Source organism: Lolium perenne, chromosome 2 (genome assembly GCF_019359855.2).
Source record: "Lolium perenne isolate Kyuss_39 chromosome 2, Kyuss_2.0, whole genome shotgun sequence".
NCBI lineage: Eukaryota > Viridiplantae > Streptophyta > Magnoliopsida > Poales > Poaceae > Lolium > Lolium perenne.
In genome coordinates, this window is record NC_067245.2 from 26,771,152 (window position 1) to 26,796,885 (window position 25,734).

General features: G+C 43.3%; 1 long non-coding RNA gene across 6 annotated transcripts; it reads left to right on the forward strand.

Moving 5' to 3' along the window:
- Positions 1-11,566: 11,566 nt before the first annotated feature.
- On the forward strand, positions 11,567-20,668 carry LOC127331537 (uncharacterized). Of its 6 annotated transcripts, none has more exons than XR_007869846.2 (7): positions 11,567-11,695; positions 11,827-11,910; positions 12,001-12,110; positions 12,197-12,306; positions 17,441-17,525; positions 19,867-19,977; positions 20,099-20,668. It is a non-coding gene; the product is annotated as an uncharacterized lncRNA (long non-coding RNA). The 6 variants fall into 6 exon arrangements; XR_007869847.2 differs by having other exon boundaries at positions 12,201-12,306; XR_007869845.2 differs by having other exon boundaries at positions 12,237-12,306.
- Positions 20,669-25,734: the final 5,066 nt, after the last annotated feature.

The window sequence follows — 25,734 nt, forward strand, 5'->3', positions numbered from 1 at the left end:
CACTTGGTCGAATGAGCAGTCCCCTCCAACGCTTGTTCACCTTGACCGTGTGCTTTGCACCGCTGACTGGGAGGAGCTACAGAGGGAATGCCACCTCAGATGCCTCGCATCGGTAGTATCTGATCATAGTCCCTTGTTGTTGGATTGCTCCCCTATGCCCGCTGCCCACAGGCGATTCCACTTTGAGGACTTCTGGGTGCGCCTAGATGGCTTCTAGGAAGTTGTGACTGAGGTGTGGAACTCAGTATGGGACGTGGACCCTTTCCAACGGCTGCGGCTACGTCTACAGGCCACCGCACGCAAGCTCACGAGCTGGAGTGCACGCTTCGTTGGCAATGTCAGGGATAAGATGGATATCTCGCGCGAGCTCATGTTGCGCTTTGACAAAGCCCAGGAGGACAGAGCACTCACTGCCCAAGAAGAGCAGTTTCGCAAACAACTCAAGGTTGCCTACCTAGGCCTTGGTTCCCTGGACCGAACGATTGCCCGACGACGTGTCCGCTTAGCCTATCTCAAGGAAGGGGATGCCAACACCTTCTTCTACCACCGCTAGTACGCATTTAGGAGGCAGAAGAACAGGATTTTCAGCATCACCACAGACGATCAGGTGCTTACCACCCACGAGGACATGGCGGAGGCAGTCTTTGCACACTTCGACGCGCTCCTTGGCACGACTGTTCACCGGGAGCACACACTGGACCTATCAAACCTGATCGAGCCCCAGGACGTGAGCCACTTCGATGAACCTTTTGGCGCCGAAGAGATTTGGGGCGCGGTAAAGAGACTGCCGGCACGCAAGGCGCCGGGGCCGGACGGATTCACTGCAGAGTTCCTGCGGGCTTGCTGGCCCACGGTCAAGCAAGACTTCGTCGATGTTTTTCAGCAGCTGTTCGACATGCGTGGCCGCGGCTTCAGCAAGCTGAATCAGGCCCTCCTCACTCTGCTGCCCAAACGTGCTGACGCAAGCCACGTGGCTGATTATCGCCCGATCAGCCTGATTCACCTCATCGCCAAGATCTTCGCCAAAGTTCTGTCCCTTAGGCTTGCTCCCAGCCTTGACAGCCTCGTCAGCAACAAGCCAGAACACGTTCATTGCGGGGAGAATCTTCCACGACAACTTCGTCCTAGTAAGGCAATATGCGAGGCTGCTGCATCAGCTGGGTGCACCGAGAATCCTGCTCAAGCTAGACATGGCAAAGGCCTTTCACTCCCTCTCATGGCCCTTCCTTTTCAAGGCCATGAAGCAGTATGGGTTCGGTGACAGGTTCCTACAGTGGCTATCCATCCTCCTGTCATCCGCGAGCACGCGCATCCTCCTGAACGGGGAGCCAAGGCCATCTATATGGCACCAACGAGGGCTGCGCCAGGGAGACCCTCTGTCGCCCTGATGGCGTGTAACTCACACGTTCGTTGGGAACCCCAAGAGGAAGGTATGATGCGCACAGCAGCAAGTTTTCCCTCAGAAAGAAACCAAGGTTTATCGAACCAGGAGGAGCCAAGAAGCACGTTGAAGGTTGATGGTGGCGAAATGTGATGCGGCGCAACACCAGGGATTCCGGCGCCAACGTGGAACCTGCACAACACAACCAAAGTACTTTGCCCCAACGAAACAGTGAGGTTGTCAATCTCACCGGCTTGCTGTAACAAAGGATTAATCGTATTGTGTGGAAGATGATTGTTTGCAAGAAAACAGTAAAACAAGTATTGCAGTAGATTGTATGCGATGTAAAGAATAGGACCGGGGTCCACAGTTCACTAGAGGTGTCTCTCCCATAAGATAAAAGCATGTTGGGTGAACAAATTACAGTCGGGCAATGGACAAATAGAAAAGGGCATAACAATGCATATACATGATATGATAAATATAGTGAGATTTAATTGGGCATTACAACAAAGTACATAGACCGCCATCCAACTGCATCTATGCCTAAAAAGTCCACCTTCAGGTTATCATCCGAACCCCTTTCAGTATTAAGTTGCAAGCAACAGACAATTGCATTAAGTATGGTGCGTAATGTAATCGACAACTACATCCTTAGACATAGAATCAATGTTTTATCCCTAGTGGCAACAGCACATCACAACCTTAGAACTTTCTGTCACTGTCCCAGGTGTCAATGAAGGCATGAACCCACTATCGAGCATAAATACTCCCTCTTGGAGTTAAGAGTAAAAACTTGGCCAGAGCCTCTACTAATAACGGAGAGCATGCAAGATCATAAACAACACATAAGTAATAGATTGATAATCACCATAACATAGCATTCTCTATTCATCGGATCCCGACAAACACAACATATAGAATTACAGATAGATGATCTTGATCATGTTAGGCAGCTCACAAGATCCAACAATGAAGCACAATTAGGAGAAGACGACCATCTAGCTACTGCTATGGACCCATAGTCCAGGGGTGAACTACTCACTCATCACTCCGGAGGCGATCATGGCGATGAAGAGTCCTCCGGGAGATGAATCCCCTCTCCGGCAGGGTGCCGGAGGCGATCTCCTGAATCCCCCGAGATGGGATTCGCGGCGGCGGCGTCTCTGGAAGGTTTTCCGTATCGTGGCTCTCGGTACTGGGGGTTTCGCGACGGAGGCTTTAAGTAGGCGAAAGGGCAGCCTCGGAGGGGGTCTGGTGGGGCCAGACACTAGGGCGGCGCGGCCAGGGCCTGGGCCGCGCCGCCACCATGTGTGGGACCCACGTGGCCCCTCTCTGACGGCTCTCGGGTGTTCTGGATGCTTCCGGGCAAAATAGGAACCTGGGCGTTGATTTCTTCCAATTCCGAGAATATTTCCTTACTAGGATTTCTGAAACCAAAAACAGCAGAAAACAGCAACTGGCTCTTCGGCATCTTGTTAATAGGTTAGTTCCAGAAAATGCATAAATACGACATATAATGTGCATAAAACATGTAGATATCATCAATAATGTAGCATGGAACATAATAAATTATCGATACGTTGGAGACGTATCAGCATCCCCAAGCTTAGTTCTGCTCGTCCCGAGCAGGTAAAACGATAACAAAGATAATTTCTGAAGTGACATGCCATCATAATCTTGATCATATTATTTGTAAACATCTGTAATGAATGCAGCGATCAAAACAATGGTAATGACATGAGTAAACAAGTGAATCATAAAGCAAAGACTTTTCATGAATAGTACTTCAAGACAAGCATCAATAAGTCTTGCATAAGAGTTAACTCATAAAGCAATAAATCAAAGTAAAGGTGTTGAAGCAACACAAAGGAAGATTAAGTTTCAGCAGTTGCTTTCAACTTATAACATATATATCTCATGGATATTGTCAATATAAAGTAATATAACAAGTGCAATATGCAAGTATGTAGGAATCAATGCACAGTTCACACAAGTGTTTGCTTCTTAAGGTGGAGAGAGATAGGTGAACTGACTCAACAATAAAAGTAAAAGAAAGGTCCTTCAAAGAGGAAAGCATCGATTGCTGTATTTGTGCTAGAGCTTTTATTTTGAAAACATGAAACAATTTTGTCAACGGTAGTAATAAAGCATATGAGTTATGTAAATTATATCTTACAAGTTGCAAGCCTCATGCATAGTATACTAATAGTGCCCGCACCTTGTCCTACTTAGCTTGGACTACCGGATCTTCGCAATGCACATGTTTCAACCAAGTGTCACAAAGGGGTACCTCCATGCCGCCTGTACAAAGGTCTAAGGAGAAAGCTCGCATTTTGGATTTCTCGCTTTTGATTATTCTCAACTTAGACATCCATACCGGGACAACATGGACAACAGATAATGGACTCCTCTTTAATGCATAAGCATGTAGCAACAATTATTATTCTCATATGAGATTGAGGATATATGTCCAAACTGAAACTTCCACCATGATTCATGGCTTTAGTTAGCGGCCCAATGTTATTCTCTAACAATATGCATGCTCCAACCATTAAGGTGGTAGATCCCTCTTACTTCAGACAAGACGGACATGCATAACTACTCACATGATATTCAACAAAGGGTAGTTGATGGCGTCCCCAGAAGCATGGTTATCGCACAACAAGCAACTTAATAAGAGATAAAGTGCATAAGTACATATTCAATACTACGATAGTTTTTAAGGATATTTTGTCCCATGAGCTATATATTGCAAAGTTAAAGAATGGAATTTTAAAGGTAGCACTCAAGCAATTTACTTTGGAATGGCGGAGAAATACCATGTAGTAGGTAGGTATGGTGGACACAAATGGCATAGTGGTTGGCTCAAGGATTTTGGATGCATGAGAAGTATTCCCTCTCGATACAAGGTTTAGGTTAGCAAGGTTATTTGAAGCAAACTCAAGGATGAAATGGTGCAGCAAAACTCACATAAAATACATATTGTAAACATTATAAGACTCTACACCGTCTTCCTTGTTGTTCAAAAACTCAATACTAGAATTATCTAGACCTTAGAGAGACCAAATATGCAAATCAAATTTTAGCAAGCTCTATGTATTTCTTCATTAATGGGTGCAAAGTATATGATGCAAGAGCTTAAACATGAGCACAAAAATTGCCAAGTATCACATTATCCAAGACATTTTAGAATTACTACATGTAGCATTTCCCAATTCCAACCATATAACAATTTTAACGAAGAAGAAACTTCGCCATGAATATTATGAGTAAAGCCTAAGGACATAATTGTCCATATGCAACAGCGGAGCGTGTCTCTCTCCCACAAAGTGAATGCTAGGATCCATTTTATTCAAACAAAAACAAAAACAAAAACAAACCGACGCTCCAAGTAAAGAACACAAGATGTGACTGAATAAAAATATAATTTCAGGGGAGGAACCTGATGATGTTGTCGATGAAGAAGGGGATGCCTTTGGCATCCCCAAGCTTAGACGCTTGAGTCTTCTTAAAATATGCAGGGATGAACCACGGGGGCATCCCCAAGCTTAGAGCTTTCGCTCCTCTTGATCATAGTATATCATACTCCTCTCTTGACCCTTGAAAACTTCCTTCACACCAAACTTCAAGCAAACTCATTAGAGGGTTAGTGCACAATTAATAATTCACATATTCAGAGGTGACACAATCATTCTTAACACTTCTGGACATTGCATAAAGCTACTGGACATTAATGGATCAAAGAAATTCATCCAACATATCAAATACGGCAATGCGAAATAAAAGGCAGAATCTGTCAAAAACAGAACAGTCCGTAAAGACGAATTTTAAAATGGCATCAGACTTGCTCAAATGGAAAAACTCAGAACTAATGAAAGTTGTGTACATATCTGAGGATCACGCTCGTAAATTGGCAGATTTTTTCGAATTTTCTACAGAGACTTGTGCCCAGATTCGTGACAGACAGCAATGCTGTTTCTGCGCAGCGATCCCAAATATAACATCAACTTTAACATAGAAACTTTACTTGGCACAAAAACATGATAAGGAGAGGTTGCTACAGTAGTAAAAAACTTCCAAGACTCAAATATAAAACAAAGTACTATAGTAAAAACATGGGTTGTCTCCCATAAGCGCTTTTCTTTAACGCCTTTCAGCTAGGCGCAGAAAGTGTAAATCAAGTAACATCAAGAGTAGAAGCATCAACATCATTATTTTTCATGCAAACACAACTTGTTGCAGAGGGTACTTTAGGTGCTCCATTATCTAAATTTTCTATGGTGGAGCTAGGGGTTTTAGCAATTTTAGGCCTATAGTAATTCTTTTGTTTAGGCACTTTAGAGACATACATGAATTTTTGCTCTTTACCCACATAAGCTTTCTCATTATACTTGAGAGAAGAAAAGGTTGAACCCAAGGTTCCCATAGCTTTTTCAAGTTCATCAATCCTATTGGTTTGATTATCATGGACAACACAAGTTCCTAGGACACTAATTCTTTCATCAATTCCTCCTAGGGATTTATCAAGTTCATCAATTTTATCCAATAACATTTCCAATTTAGTTTCAATACTTGGAAAAAATTTCTCTATGGTTTCCAATTTTTTCATAACATCCTCAACAGAGATTTCAATTTTAACTTCATTAACAGGTGGTATTCCAACTAGACTCTCAATGATGCAACTAGCTTCTAAAGCGGGAGTACCTAGGAAATTACCTCCCGAAAGAGTATCAAGAACTTACCTATTCCAACTAGATAAACCAACATAAAAGTTCCTAAGAAGGATAGTGGTGGAGTGTTTCTTAATGCACCTATGATGAGCATTACTAATTCTGTACCAAGCATCTTTAAAACTTTCTCCACCTTGTTGCTTAAAAGAACGAACTTCAACTTCAGGATTACTCATGATAACAGCAATAAAGTAAACTAGGCAAATAAAGTAAAGACAAGTGACTAATTTTTTTTTGTGTTTTTTTTTATATAGAGAGCAAGACAGTAAATAAAGTAAAACTAGCAACTAATTTTTTGTGTGTTTTGTTTAGGTGCAGCAAACAAAGTAGTAAATAAAATAAAGCAAGACAAAAACAAAGTAAAGAGATTGAGAAGTGGAGACTCCCCTTGCAGCGTGTCTTGATCTCCCCGGCAACGGCGCCAGAAAAAGAGCTTGATGGCGTGTAACTCACACGTTCGTTGGGAACCCCAAGAGGAAGGTATGATGCGCACAGCAGCAAGTTTTCCCTCAGAAAGAAACCAAGGTTTATCGAACCAGGAGGAGCCAAGAAGCACGTTGAAGGTTGATGGTGGCGAAATGTGATGCGGCGCAACACCAGGGATTCCGGCGCCAACGTGGAACCTGCACAACACAACCAAAGTACTTTGCCCCAACGAAACAGTGAGGTTGTCAATCTCACCGGCTTGCTGTAACAAAGGATTAATCGTATTGTGTGGAAGATGATTGTTTGCAAGAAAATAGTAAAACAAGTATTGCAGTAGATTGTATGCGATGTAAAGAATAGGACCGGGGTCCACAGTTCACTAGAGGTGTCTCTCCCATAAGATAAAAGCATGTTGGGTGAACAAATTACAGTCGGGCAATTGACAAATAGAAAAGGGCATAACAATGCATATACATGATATGATAAATATAGTGAGATTTAATTGGGCATTACGACAAAGTACATAGACCGCCATCCAACTGCATCTATGCCTAAAAAGTCCACCTTCAGGTTATCATCCGAACCCCTTTCAGTATTAAGTTGCAAGCAACAGACAATTGCATTAAGTATGGTGCGTAATGTAATCGACAACTACATCCTTAGACATAGAATCAATGTTTTATCCCTAGTGGCAACAGCACATCACAAGGTTAGAACTTTACATCCTTGTCCCAGTGTCAATGAAGGCATGAACCCACTATCGAGCATAAATACTCCCTCTTGGAGTTAAGAGTAAAAACTTGGCCAGAGCCTCTACTAATAACGGAGAGCATGCAAGATCATAAACAACACATAAGTAATAGATTGATAATCACCATAACATAGCATTCTCTATTCATCAGATCCCGACAAACACAACATATAGAATTACAGATAGATGATCTTGATCATGTTAGGCAGCTCACAAGATCCAACAACGAAGCACAATTAGGAGAAGACGACCATCTAGCTACTGCTATGGACCCATAGTCCAGGGGTGAACTACTCACTCATCACTCCGGAGGCGATCATGGCGATGAAGAGTCCTCCGGGAGATGAATCCCCTCTCCGGCAGGGTGCCGGAGGCGATCTCCTGAATCCCCCGAGATGGGATTCGCGGCGGCGGCGTCTCTGGAAGGTTTTCCGTATCGTGGCTCTCGGTACTGGGGGTTTCGCGACGGAGGCTTTAAGTAGGCGAAAGGGTAGCCTCGGAGGGGGTCTGGTGGGGCCAGACACTAGGGCGGCGCGGCCAGGGCCTGGGCCGCGCCGCCACCATGTGTGGGCTCCACGTGGCCCCTCTCTGACGGCTCTCGGGTGTTCTGGATGCTTCCGGGCAAAATAGAAACCTGGGCGTTGATTTCGTCCAATTCCGAGAATATTTCCTTACTAGGATTTCTGAAACCAAAAACAGCAGAAAACAGCAACTGGCTCTTCGGCATCTTGTTAATAGGTTAGTTCCAGAAAATGCATAAATACGACATATAATGTGCATAAAACATGTAGATATCATCAATAATGTAGCATGGAACATAAGAAATTATCGATACGTTGGAGACGTATCACGCCCCAACTGTTCGTCCTCGCCATTGACATCCTGAGCAGGCTTTTCAAGCGCACAGTCGAGCTGGGAATCATGCAGAGTTTGCACCCCATAAAGCTGATACCACCCATCTCTCTGTATGCCGATGACGTGCCACCCATCAGTTGGAGACACCACGGCTGTTAAGGAAATCCTCAACTTGTTTGGTCGCTCATCTGGCCTCTGCGTCAACTTCACCAAGAGTTCGGCCACGCCGCTGCGCTGCTCCACGGAGGATATCGCGCTAGCCGCTGAGCGCCTTGGCTACCCGGTGGCAACCCTTCCTATCACCTACCTTGGCATCCCGCTCACAATCAGGCGACCGACCGCTGCCCAGCTCCAGCCTATTGTCGACAGAATTGCCGGCCGGTTGCCAACATGGAAGGCTGGGCTCATGACCAAGGCAGGGCGCCTGGCCATGGTCAAGTCCGTGCTCTACGCCATCCCTATACACCAGCTGTTGGTCTACGCACCGCCGAAGAAATCGCTGAGGATGATCGAGAAGGTCAAGCGTGGTTTCCTATGGGCCGGACGCGCTGCCGCCAACGGCGTCCACTGTCATGTCAACTGGAGCCGTGTGTGTCGGCCCCTATCCTTTGGTGGCCTTGGCGTCCAGGACATTGGACGTGCCGGGCTTGCCCTTAGACTCAGATGGCTATGGTTGTCCTGCACGAACGACGGCAGAGCTTGGAGTGGCCTGGACTTACAGTTTTCTGAGGAGGAGCGGGCACTCTTCTTCGCCTCGACGACCACGTGCATTGTCAATGGGCAGAAGGCCCTGTTTTGGGAAGACCGGTGGGTCAACAGTAAAGCCATCAAGGAGATCGCACCCTTGTTATACAACTGCATCCCCAAGAGACGACGCAAAGTTAGGACTGTGGCCGATGGGCTCCAAGGGAACAGCCGGGCAAGGGACATCCAAGGCGTGCTTGGAGTGCATGAGATTGGGCATTACCTTCAGCTATGGCATTTGATCCAAGCTACCCCTCTTACCAACTCACCGGACAGGCTGCTATGGAAGTGGACAACTACTGCCACCTACAGCGCTAGCTCATGCTATGTAGCTACCTTCCATGGATCAACAACTTGTTACTCCTCGAGGCTCATCTGGAGAACATGGGCGCCGCCGAAAGTGAAATTCTTCCATTGGCTCGCCAACCTAGACAGATGAGCGCTGAGCGCCTTGCCAGACACAGACTCCCACACCATGCCAGATGCTTGCTATGCGACCAGGCACCTGAGTCCATGAGACACTTGATGCTTGAATGCCCCTTCACCCGGCAGGCTTGGCATGAGATCCTCGCATGGCTTAGGATGACTGCGGCTGCCCCTGACCACGAGCCATCCATCATGGACTGGTGGCGACGCGCAAAAGTGGACACTCCCAAGCCATTGCGCAAAGGCCTTGCCTCTGCCACCCTCCTCATCCCCTGGATGGTTTGGAAACACCGAAACTCATGCGTTTTTGAGGGTGCCCGGCCATCAATCACACTCCTACTCTCCATGATCAAGGAAGAGATTAGCTCATGGGCAAAGGCTGGTGCTAGGGGACTACGTGTAGTTTTGCCATCAACCTGGGATGTGCACTGATGTATAACATGTATCTTGTAACCCACCTCTTAGGAGGATGTAAACCTATTCTATCTTTTCAATGAAATGAAGCGCAAAGGTCCTTTGTGTTTTCTTGAAAAAAAAATTATAAGACTTATTATAATGGATTAATGGGTAGTATATCATACACTAGTATCATCCATATGATACTACTCCCTCTCCATATGATACTACTCCCTCCTGCCCATTTTATGTTGAGTATAATTTTTTTGCAAGTTAAAATGTGGAAACTTTGACTAAGAATATGTAAATAATAATACAGAGATCTACCATGTTAAATGCATATAATATGAAAATATATTTCATAACAATTCTAATTTTTTTTTGTATATGTTTATATTTTTATCAATATAGATGATTAAACATTACGAAGTTTAACTTTGACCGAATCCTATATGCAACATATTTCGGGCAGGAGGAAGTAGTATGTGATACTACCTCTACAATGCATGGTATCATTATACTTATTAATTTTGTAAAATCTTACTACAAAACTACGTATAAAATCTGTTTTACATTCATTTTTCTGTTTTATGTGCTATGATACACGATATCTATCTATGATGTTATTATCCTCTTCCTATCATTAGTTGCATTGTCACATCAGCTTTATGCACATAATGCTACCTATGATATCTTTATTGTGGTAGTCTAAACACAACAATTTGGCGGATATCCGAGTTCCGAGACCTACAAGTTGGATGGATCAAGCAACATAGAACCACTGACATCCTTCCTCAAGTGTTTTTTTCAACTAGTAAAGATGCACGTGCCACGCACGTAATATAATCTAAAATAATTTTATTTTGATTCCTATTTACTTTTATAAAGAGCCAATTTAATGTGTCTCATGTCCAACCATCCGAGGAGCGCGCAAAAAATGATCCACCCACATGTCTCTACATAAAATTTGTGATAATATAAACAAATGTATTATAATTAATTTAAATATATCTATGATGTAAATGTGCGTGCAATGTACTGTTCACAAAAATATATGATTGGTTTAAATCCATTAATCTTAAAATGAAGTACAAAATGAGCAATGACATAGTATGTGAAAGAGATTCTTTTTGTCAAGTACAAAGACACATGAATCTATGAAAACTTGAAATTTAGAAGCACCGAAGATCTGTATATAAATAAGTTTAAGAGATAGCTCACGTAACAAGTGGAAGAGAAAATAAAGGAGAGGTACATCCTTAATCTCAGCAACAGCACGTGGAAGTGAAAATAGCAAGTGGAAGACAAGACATGTCCTACGGGAAGGAGGAAAAAACTCATCGATAGCCTTGTCGACACATTCCTCAATCCTCGCCGTACCCACTCTTTCTTCCTCCTCTCTGGCCGTCTTGCCCTCCAGTCCTCCACTACCTCCCCGCCGACGGCGCATGGACGGTCGCTCCACTGCCCTCAGCCGACGGCGCGAGGACCACTGCCTCCCCGCAGCCGGCGTGAGGACCACTGCCTCCCGCAGCCGGTGCGAGGACCACGGCCGCCACAGCCTCCCTGCCGTTGCCATGAGTTCCAGATGCTCTACTGCCTCCCTGCCCCCTCCTCACCGGCGCGAGAACCGCGTCCTCCTGGGTTCACCTCCGCCGGCGCAAGGATGGGCCCCTCCCCTGGTTCCCCTCCGCCGGCGCAAGAACTTGTCCCTCCCCTTGTTCCCCTCCACCGGCGCCAAGATCGCTCCTTTCCCTGCCTCCTCACGGCTGCCACGATATCCACCCCATACACTACCTCCCCGCCACTGCCAGAACGGCCGGCCCATCCCCTGCCGTGCTCGCGTTGGAGGAATCAACAACGTGGGCTGGGTCCTCCCGGCTCCCTAGGGACAAGTGACGCCGGTGTTGACACCCCGCTCTGGCGGGTTGGCCGTGTCGCAAGCCTCTCGGTTGACGCCCCTCTCCACCTTGCTCACCACTGGTAATTCGTCGTCCCCCTTGTCTCGATTCTGCTCGATTCAGTTGTTTACAGTAAATATCGTTTGATAGCAATTGAATAAATGAATCAGCACATTGTGGTATCTTCATAAGTGGTTCTAATCTATTTGATAGGATGCCACACAGTTTCTAGTAAATGATGCAAAGGTGATTCAACAATTTTTCTGGTTCTTCTGAAGCTGTTCTGGAACCCTGAAGGTTAGTTATATTTTGTGTGCTCCCACTGTTTCTACCCTTTGTGAAAATCCACAGCAAGGTATGAGCATATTTTCTCTGTAAATGGTGTAGATAAAAAGTGCTATTGATGCAATATGAAACATAGATGCTCTTCAACGCACAAAGAAAGAAAATGTATCCAGGATTTACTTGACTGGCTTTCGCTAGCATTTGAATTTGAGGTAAATCGTTGCTTGCCCTTTTATGTTCTGATATTGCATATGAGGTAATGGAAGAAGCAGCAGCTAATGCTTCTCCACATTGGTAGACAGGCAGAGTGTTCTGACATGAAAGCATGATTCATGCAGAGCAAGACGATGACTTCTATGAGCTTCAACCCTGCTGATTATTATAAGTTGTTTTCAAACAGGATGGCAGGTAACTTACATGAACTGTTAATATTTTTTGAAAACATTCTCAGATTCTTAGTAAACCTGTTAGGAATTTAGAGCCAACCCCAGCAAGACAGTCCAATTATTACTGACAAATTGCTAGAAAATGGGTGGCATATAATAAGAAAGCCATCAGGTTGTACAACTTTTTAGAACACATAAAACAGGAAAAAACAAATTCAAGCTAATAACATTGATAACCATTCATGGATGTTGATCCGTAGTTCTAAACTGTGTATACAACTTGATGCCATCTTTTGAACCAACGTATCCTGGTGAAAAAGTAGTTGATCAAAAAAAATACAAAATAATATAAATAGATAGCATTAGCATTAGTTATAAAATGAAGAGAAAAGACGGATCAATTAACTGAACGTGCGCACCTCACATCCGAATTAAACAATCAGCTTTCAATAGCAAAGTAAAGATGGTCTATATGGTTCAGCCTCATTAAAATCTGCAAATAAAAAAAATGTTGGATTTCTAAAAGTTGTTCTAGATACAAGAACATAGATGCAAATAAACTTTAGAATAACGCACCTGCTTCACCCCTCTAAAACATCACGATAGACAATGTTTTTGGTGTTTTTCCCGGATTTATCAACCTCATTGTTCGGCTTGGCCAAAATCCGTGTCGTCTTTCTTGACACTCCCCTTGACAATGCAACATATAGCTGTCCATGTGAGAATACATGCTCGGGAAGGTAAATACCGACATTTGGTATGGTCTGACCCTGTGCCTTGTTAATGGTCATCGCAAAACTCAGGCGGACGGGGAATTGTTTTCTCTTTAGTTTGAAGGGAAGTGAGATGTCATCCGAGGGCGACATAGGGATCCTAGGAATGAATACCCTCTTTCCAGCATGCTGACCACCAACAATCTCAGCGTCGATTGCATTATCCTGGAAGGCTCTGATCATAAGTCGTGTTCCATTGCACAGGCCATTATGAGGGTCAAGGTTTCGGAGCAGAATGACCGGGCAGTTGACCTTTAATCTCAAAACATGCGGGGGCAAGCCATTTGGTGTGATCGAGTTCAAAAAGTCAATAGTGTAATTATTATGCAAGTCATCCTCGGTTGAGTAGAAGCTATGATATAACCTTTCTTTGCCTGGAAACCTAGAAATCATCTTGTCATTCAGGTCATCCACATGCTCGTTCTTGGTCGAAAGGATTGCACGTGCGCTCATGTATTCTCTTGATCTAGCATTGGCATGCAGAGATAGGAAGACATTTTCGATGAGCATGTTTATAGCTTTTTCATCCTCGGTATATCTGATCACAATGTCGTCAGGGAGACGCACATAATCATCACCAATTGTCTCTTCCGTTCCATTGCCGATCTTCAAGAGGTATTCGGAGAACCAAGAATCAGCTTGTGCCCGCATATTGCGCGTGAGGTGTATCTTACGTGTCTTCTCCCACAAATAGGATCTCAGAAGTGTTGCATCCGTGATCTGTGCTCTTGTCCCACGTGTCACAACAGGAAGGACCTGCCTGAAATCCCCACCAAAGACGACAACCTTCCCCCCAAACGGCAAGGGACATTCCATTATATCTTGGAGCGATCTATCAAGTGTCTCAACTGCTTGACGTTTGGTCATAGCGACTTCGTCCCAAATTATCAAGGACGTCTGTTTTAGCAACTCCGCCGTACCACTCTGCTTTGTGAAACTACACATGTTGTTATCTTTGAGCTTGATTGGAATTTTGAACCTAGAGTGCGCAGTACGGCCTCCAGGCATTATCGACGCCGCTATACCTGATGTAGCAGTTGCGATCGCTATTAGGCCCATGAAACGCACCTTCGCAAGCAATACCTTGTATAAGTATGTCTTGCCAGTGCCTCCTGGACCATCAACGAAGAATATCTGGCCTTTTTTGTTCGTCACATGATCCATTATATCATTGAAACCAGTTAGCTGTTCACTGTTCAAATTGTGAAGTAGATTTAGATGTTCTTTGTCCGCGGTTACTTGCCTCTCCTCTACTACCTCTCTATACTCCGCCTCATAGGAACCATTGGTATCAACCAGATCTGGAAGTCCAAAGCTTGTAATATCCTTTCCCATGGATTGTAACATATCCCTGATATCTCTAAGAACCATCTGCTCTATTGCTGCATCATTTGATTGATTAAGACGGTAATCCTCGGACATTGATGCTAGATGTTTGTCCCACATCTGTCGGATTTTTGTTGCCTCGCAGAATACAAGTATAGTCGCAAACAACCTTCTTAGGGCACAAGGCATCTGAAATGTGGCTGCCTCTGTCATGCAATCATCAAGGGTCCTATCGTGCTCAATGAGGCCTAAGTGCTCACATGCCTGCCTAAAGGAATTGCATAGCTTGCCATTTACAGTTTTTAAAACGTCAAATGAAGTGGCTCCTCGGACATGACTTAGGAGCACACGCAAGTAGTACCTATCTCCTTCAGCAGGGTGTGCATACACAAGTCTTCCAATTTGCGATCTCTTATTTCTTCTATTCTGCCATTTTTTATTTCCAGCAATCCATCTATAATGTTCTGGAAACTCTCTGTACAACCATTTCCGTGCTGCCGGAAACTTCCGGTTCATCTCAAAGTACTCGGTAAGCATGGACTTGGAAGAAGATGGTCGAGCAACAACATCTTCCAGATTTTCACAGGCATTAAATGCGACTGGGTTCATGTTTGGCAAAGGAAGTTGGATTTGTAGCACAGATGGACTTACACCAAATAATTTGTAACCATAAATCCGGTACATTGCATCTAGAGGAGATACAAAACATGCATCCCTATATTGTCGAATTTCATTGATGATTTCACCACTATTGATGATATCCTACTCGCATGCAAAGGATGCTTTGTCATGACCTTTGTAGATGTACTTGAACAAGTACTTGACTGCCTTGATACTCGAGCATGCTTCGACATTAATGTGGCAGTTGTATCGCATAAGCAGAAAGGGGTTGTAAGGGATGACCCATCTGTTATCCAAATCTGCTCCTCTGATCCTCACTCCACGCCCGTTGTCCCTTCTTCTATAAATGGGATATGAGTCTTTCCCTTGCTATGTGGCAGCGCAAAATTCTCTTGGATAATGAAACCGGCATTGGCCGTCAATCATGCAAGGACAACTTTTCTTCAACTCACCACAGGGTCCGTGCAGCATGTGTTTGATGACCAAATCATGCAGAACAGGGTATTTCTCTTTGTCAGGTATCTCTGCAGATATCACCCGATCATAGTCATCTGGGGTCGCTAACTTGTTTTTTGCTTTCATGATTAGAAGTATATGTTCATGCGGGAGGCCTCGTTTCTGAAACTCAGTGACATGTACATAAGCTGCGACTTCTCCAAAGTGCTTACCCTTAGTCAGCAAGTTCATCAAATCTCGCTGTTTTGCTTTGAATACTCTTGCCACAAGGTCTGGACGGTCTTGTGGCAATTGTCCAGGAAACAATTTCTCGGTTATCTCCTCCCAATAGGGATTGCAAGTCATCGTGATAAAATAGTCCGGTTTACCCCAGCGCTGAACTATTGCCATCGCATCTAGGAACCTTCGCTGCATGTCACGGTCACCACCAGGAAATGTACGTGGAAGCACAATTATCTTGCCAATCCGATCACCGCGCGACTCACCAGCAACGACGGTGTCAACAAGAACCTATAATAAAAGTATATAAGGTTATAGAAAAGCATGCAACATCTATATTATGCATCATAAGTAACACAAGCACACTACCTGGTAGAGGTCAGCACGTAAAACCTTCTGATTTGCCGGCTTTGAGTACCAGTCAAGCCTCATAGTCTCAATTTTTATATACGTGTCAACAGCCCACTGTTGGAAAAGGCGCCCCCCGAACAATATTATGTTAAAAAGCTTCTTCCTGACCTGCACTTTGAAGCAGTAGTACTCCCTCGCACTAACAAATTTCCTGGATTTTGTTGCATTTTCCCATTATCACCAAAATCCTCATCTGGGTTATCCTCGTCATCTAAAAATTTGTCAACAGATATATTTGTAAATTGTTTCGGACACACTTCTCATTTAAAGCTAGCAATTATGACCAAACCTTCAGGTAAATTAGTGGCATGGTCTTCATGCGGTGCCTCGTTACATATTGTTTCTTGCATCGTGTTGTCATCTAAATATTGCTTGACAACATTAGTATTCTAATATTAGACACATAAGAATATAATATTAAAATAAGAAATGGTGACCAATACCTGAAGGTAAATCAGTGTCATTGTCTTCATGTGGTGCAAAATTCACAAATTGTTCTTCTCTAATCAAGTCATCATCTCCTAGACGGAAGAAAACATAAGCTTTCATCCGTATCATTCATAAGTGTAAGTATAGAAATTAATAATGAACATCATACCTCTAGGTAACTCAAAGGCTTGTTTTAGTTGTTCAACTGTTGAATGTTGGGTCGTGTCATCAGGTGGCGTAACAAATGGCATCCAACGATTCCAGCCTGTCTCCCCACGTGGGAAGAATAGAGGATATGACAATGGGTCGTAACACCCGTAGTATGCTCTAATATACAAGGGACGGTCTCCTTTTCCATGCACAACAACACTCATGTCAAAGCAATTTTGTGGGTCGCTCCCTTCAACCCATATCGCTGCCACCTGAGAAGTCGTTGGGGCATTGTACCTTCGTTGATCCAGTTTGATATCTGTGTTTATTGAGATCCTATATTCATCTAGATTTGGAACAGACCCAAGGCTCTTGAAAACCTGTGCATAAGGGTTCCGCTCTAGTATTTCCAAAATCGTTCGTATAACATCTATATTAAGATCTGGAGACCTATTAACCCTGTGAACCAAGTTTTCATCTGTATCATAAATATAGAGCTGCAAATGTCGAGGGCCATTATCAGCTGCCACCAGATTATCAAGAGCATGGTACAACCCCTGAGATACCCGAAATGTATATACGCCAGTTCTTGCAGCCGTGCTGACTCGGCGATCAAGGGTGACCCCTAGACTTGTGAATGAGAAGTGCGAGTTGAAATACCGAATATTCTCTCTAAAATATTTAGCATCATCATCCTCTTGACTTGTGAATAATCGTTTCAACTCTTCTGGAACCTGTGGAGTAACAATTGATACTCTTCCTTTTCTGCAGCAAAATGCAGGCCCCTCATACGGAAACCGTAATGCCCCACAGTGTTGGCAGTCCGGTACCTTTCTTAGGACATGATGCTTTTCAGGTACGTTCCAGTATATGAATTCCTCAGTATTTGCTTTTGGTGTTGCTCGTGAAGGATGACTTCCATTTTGATACGATTCAAAAGGAACATCTAGCACAAAAGAATTTTTTTTATAAATCAGGGTCATTCTAGAATGTGCATTTGAGTGTGCTAAAGTGGAAAATACAGCAATGAAATACCTTTTTCAGTAAACATTCTAGCTTCTTCGTAAGGCTCATGGTCCGCTGCTTCTCCACGTTGCACCGTCCCCAAGCAATCTAGGAGGTAATAAATTGGTTAACATAATTGGTTTGGAGAAAAAGTTGAAGTGTGAACGAAAGTATATAATTGTACCATCTAAATTGGTTTCATGAACAATTGGCTCAAATATTCCATATGGATCATCCATTTGGTCGTTGCCTACTATACGTATTTTAGTAGACACAGGGGTGCCAACAGTAGTTTGCACAGTTTGAGTGGTTTGACCAGCATCTGGGTCCGTTTCCATTTCTCGGTTGTCATCATTAGATGGTGTAATATGAGGCTGATTGGAGCCACTTAGAAGCTCTATGCCTAAATGAATGTACGAAAGAGAATTATGGTCAAATAAAGAACCTCCATTATTTAGCACTATAAATAAAACATATGGACTAACCAGCATTTGTGCTTTCTGGGTTAGGTAGGTTGTCAACTGTACTGAGTTGGGGTATCTCAATCCCTGACAGCTGTGTGAGGGGCCCTGCATTGTATTGCATATGTAAGATCCGGAGGAAAGCTGATTATACCTATATTATTATTTAGACCACATGTGTACCAATGCTGAATGTCAATACCTTGGGCAACATCCGTTATGATGTTGGAAATTGTTTGCGTTGTAGTACGGACATGAGGCATAGCAACAGCTCTCATTCGTCCAGCAATATGTTGCACCTGATACGCATCATTCCTGTGCAACCAATTGGCATCATCATCGTATGCTACATTATTCTCTTTGTCAGAGGAGATGCCTCCATGTGATTGACATGAATTTGGCATAATTGATATATCTGCAACAACATTGCATATACCATTTCAGTACATATTATTGCATCAATATGCAAGCTAGCAAAAAGCAATTTTGTATTTGATATGCTTCATAACCTGCACGTGCTACTTTTTGTAGTTGGGTGACAGCCGATTGTGCTGTAGCTGGCGTGTGTGTAGCAGTGCCATCGTTGTTGAGGAGGGCAGCAACAACTTTTTTCCGTTCACGGGATTGGCGTTGCCGTTTTAATATTTCATCCCTATTTTGTGCATACCGCTCTTTGTCCCTTTGCCTCCTTATCTCTTTAGGATCTGCATATATGATACAACATATTAGTATCTTAATAAATTAGGGGTATGCTTTCTAATTGTTGAATGTCACTACCAATGGTTATGGACACAGGTGTTTGTGTATCATCTTCATGGCCATTGCTGTCGGCTTTACTCACATCCATTTTTGTTTGAGTGTACGATTGATGTTGTCTCTTTAATATATTGTCCCTATTCTGCGAATACCCGAGCCTCTCTAGTTGCATCTTCAGTTCTGTAGGGCCTGCATATATGGTATGTTGTATAAGTGTCACATCATTTACCTGTGTAATAGGCAGTATTTTTGAGAAATACGTGAGCAGTGGGTGTTGCTGATGTCCTCAATTGTAGTACACTTCCTAGTGGGAGCAGCAGACGTCGTAATATCATGAGATTGAACTGTATGAACATGTGTCATATTTAATCACCATGGAAATCATGAAAGTATGATGTAACCGCAAATTATACGACATGTAAGCATGTAGTATCAGGTCATCATTACTTGGGGATGTATGCTGCACATTTTGCATGTCATTAGGAAGTGATGTTGAAGCCTGTTTATTTTCACGGGCTTGACGACGTCTTTTCTGAATTTCATCTTTATTTCGGGCATAATATTCTCTATCCCTCCGCCTCTTCAATTCTTTAGGGTCTGTATAGATACATAGAGAAAGTTAGCACCTCGCAAAGCAGTGTTCATTATTGTCGTAAAAGAAACAATACGGTGCAATACGGTGGTGATAGTTACCCAAGGAGTGGGTGTTGCTTATATCCTGAAACGGAGTGCGATCCTCCGCTCGATTGGAAGATGGCATACCGTGGATGTCTGTAAGTAATCCAATGTGCTATATTAGAAGAGTGTTTGTCATTAGAAGAATTACAAACCTGACCAATGATATCTTTATATCTATCCGAAACATTTTAAATTTATCATGCAAACCATGCTGACATTAATCATTTTTATAGGCTGGAGCATGAGTATTTTTCTTTTGCAATTTACCATTGAAATCAATTGTTTCTGAACTGATAGGGTGTTAAAGGTTGATGTTAGGCATGGCAATCCAGAATGTTGTTGTAGCTAGATCCGTACCAGGGGATAGAGATTGAGGACATGAGTGAGGTTGAAGACATCCATCAGAAGGTTCGTGATGATCAGTTATTGTTTCTACTTTGTGATACTAATCCCAAATATAGTTATGGCTTGTAGCACGAATCAAAATTTCAGGGCGTTTGATACCTCAATGATTAGATGGGACCGGCAGGTAATTGAGAATCCAATCCAATTTGTCGCCAGTGGGGAGATGAAGAAGGAGCGATGCAGGCTTGCGAGGTCACCTTGGAGTCGACGGAGCTGTGCAGGTATTCAAGGTCGCCGAGGAGGGAGAAGACGGGCTGTGCAGGATTGCGAGGTTGCCGTGCAGGGAGACGTCGGGCTGCTGGTCAGCGTATGGCGCGGTGGCCAGGCAAGGCAGGCAGCGAGCTGCTGGGCAGCGTATGGCGCGGTGGCCAGGCAAGGCAGGCGGCGGGCTGCTGGGCAGCGTATGGCGCGGTGGCCAGGCAAGGCAGGCGACGGTTGCTGTTCTGGACAGGAGATCCGCGGTAATCAATTTTTAAGTTTTGGGATTGAAACTTACGTGATTAGCGGGGTGGGGACGTGGGATTCCTATTTTCCTCTATTGGTGATTGGTGAAGCATGGTCCGTCAATGTTAATTCCTAAGTGCACACCGGTCCTGTATGTCAGTTTGAGAGATGTGGGACTGATTATGTGGTGATGTTTGGTCTGTGGACAATTAGCGGGGTGTATGTAAGAAAGTTTATGTTTGCTCTTTTATTAGTAGTGGAGATGTAGTTCTAGGTACTCACTCCTTTCCAAAATGTAAGGTTTCCGAGGATTGGCCAAAATCGAATCTCCCTAAATTCGAAAAAATATTTAGGAAGACAATCTACATCTATAATATTGAATGGTCACATTAATAAAATATACTTTATGGTGAATCTATTCATATTGATTCAGTATTGTAATTATTCATATATTTTTACATAAACTAGGTTAAACTTAGAAAACATTGACTTTCGAGTAATCCGTAGACTCCCTACATTTTGGGACATATGGAGTATTGCGTGGGCAACACTCTAGTCGCATATAATTGTAACTTAACTAGGTAAAATATAATGCATAAACGAAGTATAATTTCTGGGTTGTCTAAACTTATACACCATCCTACAGAGCCAAATAATACCGAGTTGAAATGAAAGATTCTTTGTATTTTTGCTATCACATTATCCAGATAAAGCTCCTGGCCTGATGGTTTTAATAGCCTTTTTTCTGAAGATTCAAGATTTGTTGCCTTTGGTGGATAGGATGGAGCGAAGATTGGTGTCTACTTCCTCCTTTTTGGCATATGGAGGAAGATTGCAGCTTATTAGATCCTGCTTGAGTTCTATTCCTATTACATTTCTATGCTCTCTGGATATTCGTCAAGAAATTATTGTACAGATGAACATAATTATCAGGCAATGTTTATGGAGTAATAGAGACACTGATTTAAAAGGCAAATCACTTGCTGCTTGGGAAATGATATGTAAACCAAAAGAGAAGGGTGGACTGGGTATTATGGATTTCCAGAAACAAAATGAGGCACTGCTTATTAAACACCTGCATAATTTCTTTAATAAGAAGGACATTCTTTGGGTAAAATTAGTCTGGAATTATTATCCTAATGGTGTGCCACGGGCTACAAATTTGTGTGGCTCTTTTTGGTGGAGAGATGTCATGAAATTGGTTGACAAGTATAGAGCAATCTGTAATGCTACACCAGGTAGTGGTGAATTTATTATGTACTGGAATGATAAATATGGTCAGGTATTATATCAGCATAAGAATTCCCAAGATTGCATTCCTTTGCTCTCAACACTCAGTTATCTGTTAAAGAAGTTATGCAATGTGAGAATAGGGTTGAGCTTTTCTATAGACCTTTGTCACATCAGGATTTTGAGGAGTATAATAAGATGCAGTCTCTCTTAAGCTCTAGGGATTTCTATTTCCGTGCACTCGGGTCCTTAGTTGTACTCAGTTTTCCCCAGCTCCTTAGTTTTTCCTCAGTTTTCCCCAACCCCTTGTCTGAACCGCAGAAGGAGCTCGGACGGAAGGAATCCGTTAAGTTGACCGTTCCGTGCTGACGAGTGGGGTCGTGTCGTTTGTGGGGTCGCGTCGTGTGGGATCGCGTCGTGTGGGGCTGGTAGGAAGGGACCGCGTGAGACAGGACGAGGCCGTGTTTGTGTGGCCGTAGCGTGTGGGGCCGTAGCGTGTGGAGCCGTGTGGGTCCAGGACGGGGGCACGAGTGGTTTCTGTCTCTTTCGCCCAGATTAGCAGTTTTCAATGTACCTTTTTCCTCTCTATCGCTCGATCTCATTCATATTTGATAGCCCAAATTGGTAGCAAATCTAGAGCAGCTTCTCCTTCTGTTTTTTAACGCCATTCATTTCTTTATGCCTTCATTTTTACCCAATCAGGTAGGAAATCTAGGGCACAAATCTAGAGAGAAAATATAGGATAAGCTGAATACAGCAACCAACATGGCATAGATATATTCAGGACAGATCCAAAAGTAGTATCGATAGATCCAACATAAGCTACATTTTACATGAATTTAAGCTGCTCTACAGATAGAGTAGTAACATACAGAGAGTGCAGTAGGCATGTTCAACGCCTCCAGGTAGCGCGTGTGACTCGCTTGGAGGTTGCGCAGGTGAATCCCAAGTTCTTTGTGTTTGGCCATGTACGCATGCACGTTCACGGTCCTTCCAACTCTAGCGCCACATCTGACAATGGATTGAGCATGGTTCACCAGGGAGTTGAAGTCGGTGGCGCGGAGCTTCCTGTTGCAGAAGGGGCACTTGTAAATGCCTCGAGCAAAGGGGCCATCGTAATGGCCGGACTGCAGCCTCCTGAGGACGTGACGAGTCTTGGTGTGGAAGGACTCGTCGTCGCTGTCGACGTCGCTGCTCTGCACCTGTCACGTAGCACCAAAGATCGTGCAAAAAACACGGAGTCAATTGCAACGATGATGGAACAGAGAGTGAACAAAAAATAATGCATGATAATATGGGCTCGAAAAAAAGAGGTAGCCTCAGTTACATTGGACACACTTATATCCAGGATTTGAGTCAGTAAACCAAAGATCATGCACAACAAATTTGTACACACCAATTGTTTACTGACCAAACCCTGAATCAATTTATGCTCAAATATTCATCATCATCGGCACAAATCTTAAACAAAAGCAAATCACAAACACTAATAACGCAAGATCTAACACAAAAGGATCGAACTAGGAACAGACGAACAGTAATAACGCAAGATCTAACACAAAAAGATTGAACTAGGAACAGACGAACAGTACTAACGCAAGATCTAACACAAAAGGATTGAACTAGGAACAGACGAACAGTAATAACGCAAGATCTAACAAAAAGGATTGAACTAGGAACAGACGAACAGTACTAACGCAAGATCTAACACAAAAGGATTGAACTAGGAACAAACGAACAGTAATAACGCAAGATCTAACACAAAAAGATTGAACTAGGAACAGACGAACCGTAATAACGCTAGATCTAACACAAAATGATTGAAATGAGATAAGAACAAGGGAACAAAGGGTTACCTCCGGCTCGTTGTCGACGATGGTGGTGTCGTAGGGGTTCTCCGGCGCATTAAATCTTGCCTGGTTCGTACGGGTCCCAATCGACGGGGGACTGGACGGTGGCGGCGGCCGATGCGCCGGCTGCTACGTTGGAAGCAGCGACAGGGGCCTGGACGGGGGCGGCGGCCGATGCACCGGCTGCTACGTTGGAAGCAGCGACAGGGGCCTGGACGGGGGCGGCGGCTGATGTGCCGACAATGGGCATCTCATTCTTCTCCATCGCCGGCGGTTTTCTTCGGGGTTTTTTCTTCGGTTGTGGAGAAGATGATGGGGCAGGAGAGGCGGTTGCAGTGAGCCAGTGAGAACGTGCGTCGAGGGAGAGAAAGAGGGGCTCTATAAAGACGAAGGTGGCGTGTACCGCAACACGCGTCCGCTATGCACGGCTGCAGCGTGCACCGCTACACGAGTCTAACCCTGGGACATTTGGTGTACTCAGTTATAACCTCAGGCCTTATACAGAAATTTTATCTGTACTCAGTTTTCCCCTCGAGGACTTAGACCGGCAAGTGCAATATACTCAGTTTTACCCTCAAGTAGCTGGTCAACAGAGAGTCAACAAATGAGATTAACATAGCTAATTGAGTCATTTCATGCGCAAAAAAATCCAAAAAAATAAAAACATAGTGGCAACTACTCATGGAGTCTTCCTACGCAACCTGCCACCTAGAAAACCTTAACAAATATATATAAATCAAGTTTTACCACAAATTTCCACTTCTCAGAATCACTAGTGTAGCTATGAAGATGCATGGTTTTCCACCCAAACCCCTTTGCAAAACATCTTTCCCAAAACATAGTTTGTCTAAATGATGCCATAATTGTCACACTCATGTATATTTGAATTGCAAATAATTTGATGTAGCCCAATATGAATTATATTGTACAAAACACACATTTTTCATTTTGTAATTCTTTTGTTTGAATCCCTTAGTCTATTTACTATTTATGTGCCCTTGGATTCTTAGTAATACTCAGTTTTGCCCTCAAGTACTGTCACAAATGCTCTGAGAAGCCCAAACTTATCCTGATTGGTTGAGCCGTTGTCACACGGATCGACTCCACGAACCGTTGATCCACTGATCTAACGGGCAGTATACCCCTATCCGTCTCTTCGTGGCAACCTCTCTCTCTCTCTCTCTCTCTCTCTCTCTCTCTCTCTTCGTGGCCACCCATCTCTCTCTCTCTCTCTGTCGGTGGAGAATGCAATAACGAGTTTGTCACTTAATATAGTTTGGGATATAGTATTGGTATAAACATGATGCATACATATTTGTGGATTTCGGCGATTGCATTATTTGTCACCCCTCTAACAATTATCAACTATCTTGAGCTGTCCTTTTCTTTTAGGGAATATAGTTTGGGATATAGTATTGGTATTTTGAAACGGCCTAAAAGTGGTATAATTTTGGTATAAACATGAGGCATACATATTTGCGGATTTCGGCGATTGCATTATTTGTCACCCCTCTAACAATTATCAACTATCTTGAGCTGTCCTTTTCTTTTAGGGAATATAGTTTGGGATATAGTATTGGTATTTTGAAACGGCCTAAAAGTGGTATAATTTTGGTATAAACATGAGGCATACATATTTGCGGATTTTGGCGATTGCATTATTTGTCACCCCTCTAACAATTATCAACTATCTTGAGCTGTCCTTTTCTTTTAGGGAATATAGTTTGGGATACAGTATTGGTATTTTGAAACAGCCTAAAAGTGGTATAATTTTGGTATAAACATGAGGCATACATATTTGCGGATTTCGGTGATTGCATTATTTGTCACCCCTCTAACAATTATCAACTATCTTGAGCTGTCCTTTTCTTTTAGGGAATATAGTTTGGGATATAGTATTGGTATTTTGAAACATCCTAAAAGTGGTATAATTTTGGTATAAACATGAGGCATACATATTTGCAGATTTCGGTGATTGCATTATTTGTCACCCCTCTAACAATTATCAACTATCTTTAGCTGTCCTTTTCTTTTAGGGAATATAGTTTGGGATATGGTATTGGTATTTTGGAAAGGCCTAAAAGTGGTATAATTTTGGTATAAACATGAGGCATACATATTTGCGGATTTCGGTGATTGCATTATTTGTCAACCCTCTAACAATTATCAACTATCTTTAGCTTTCCTTTTCTTTTAGGGAATATAGTTGGTAATTTCGGTGAATGCACACATTAAC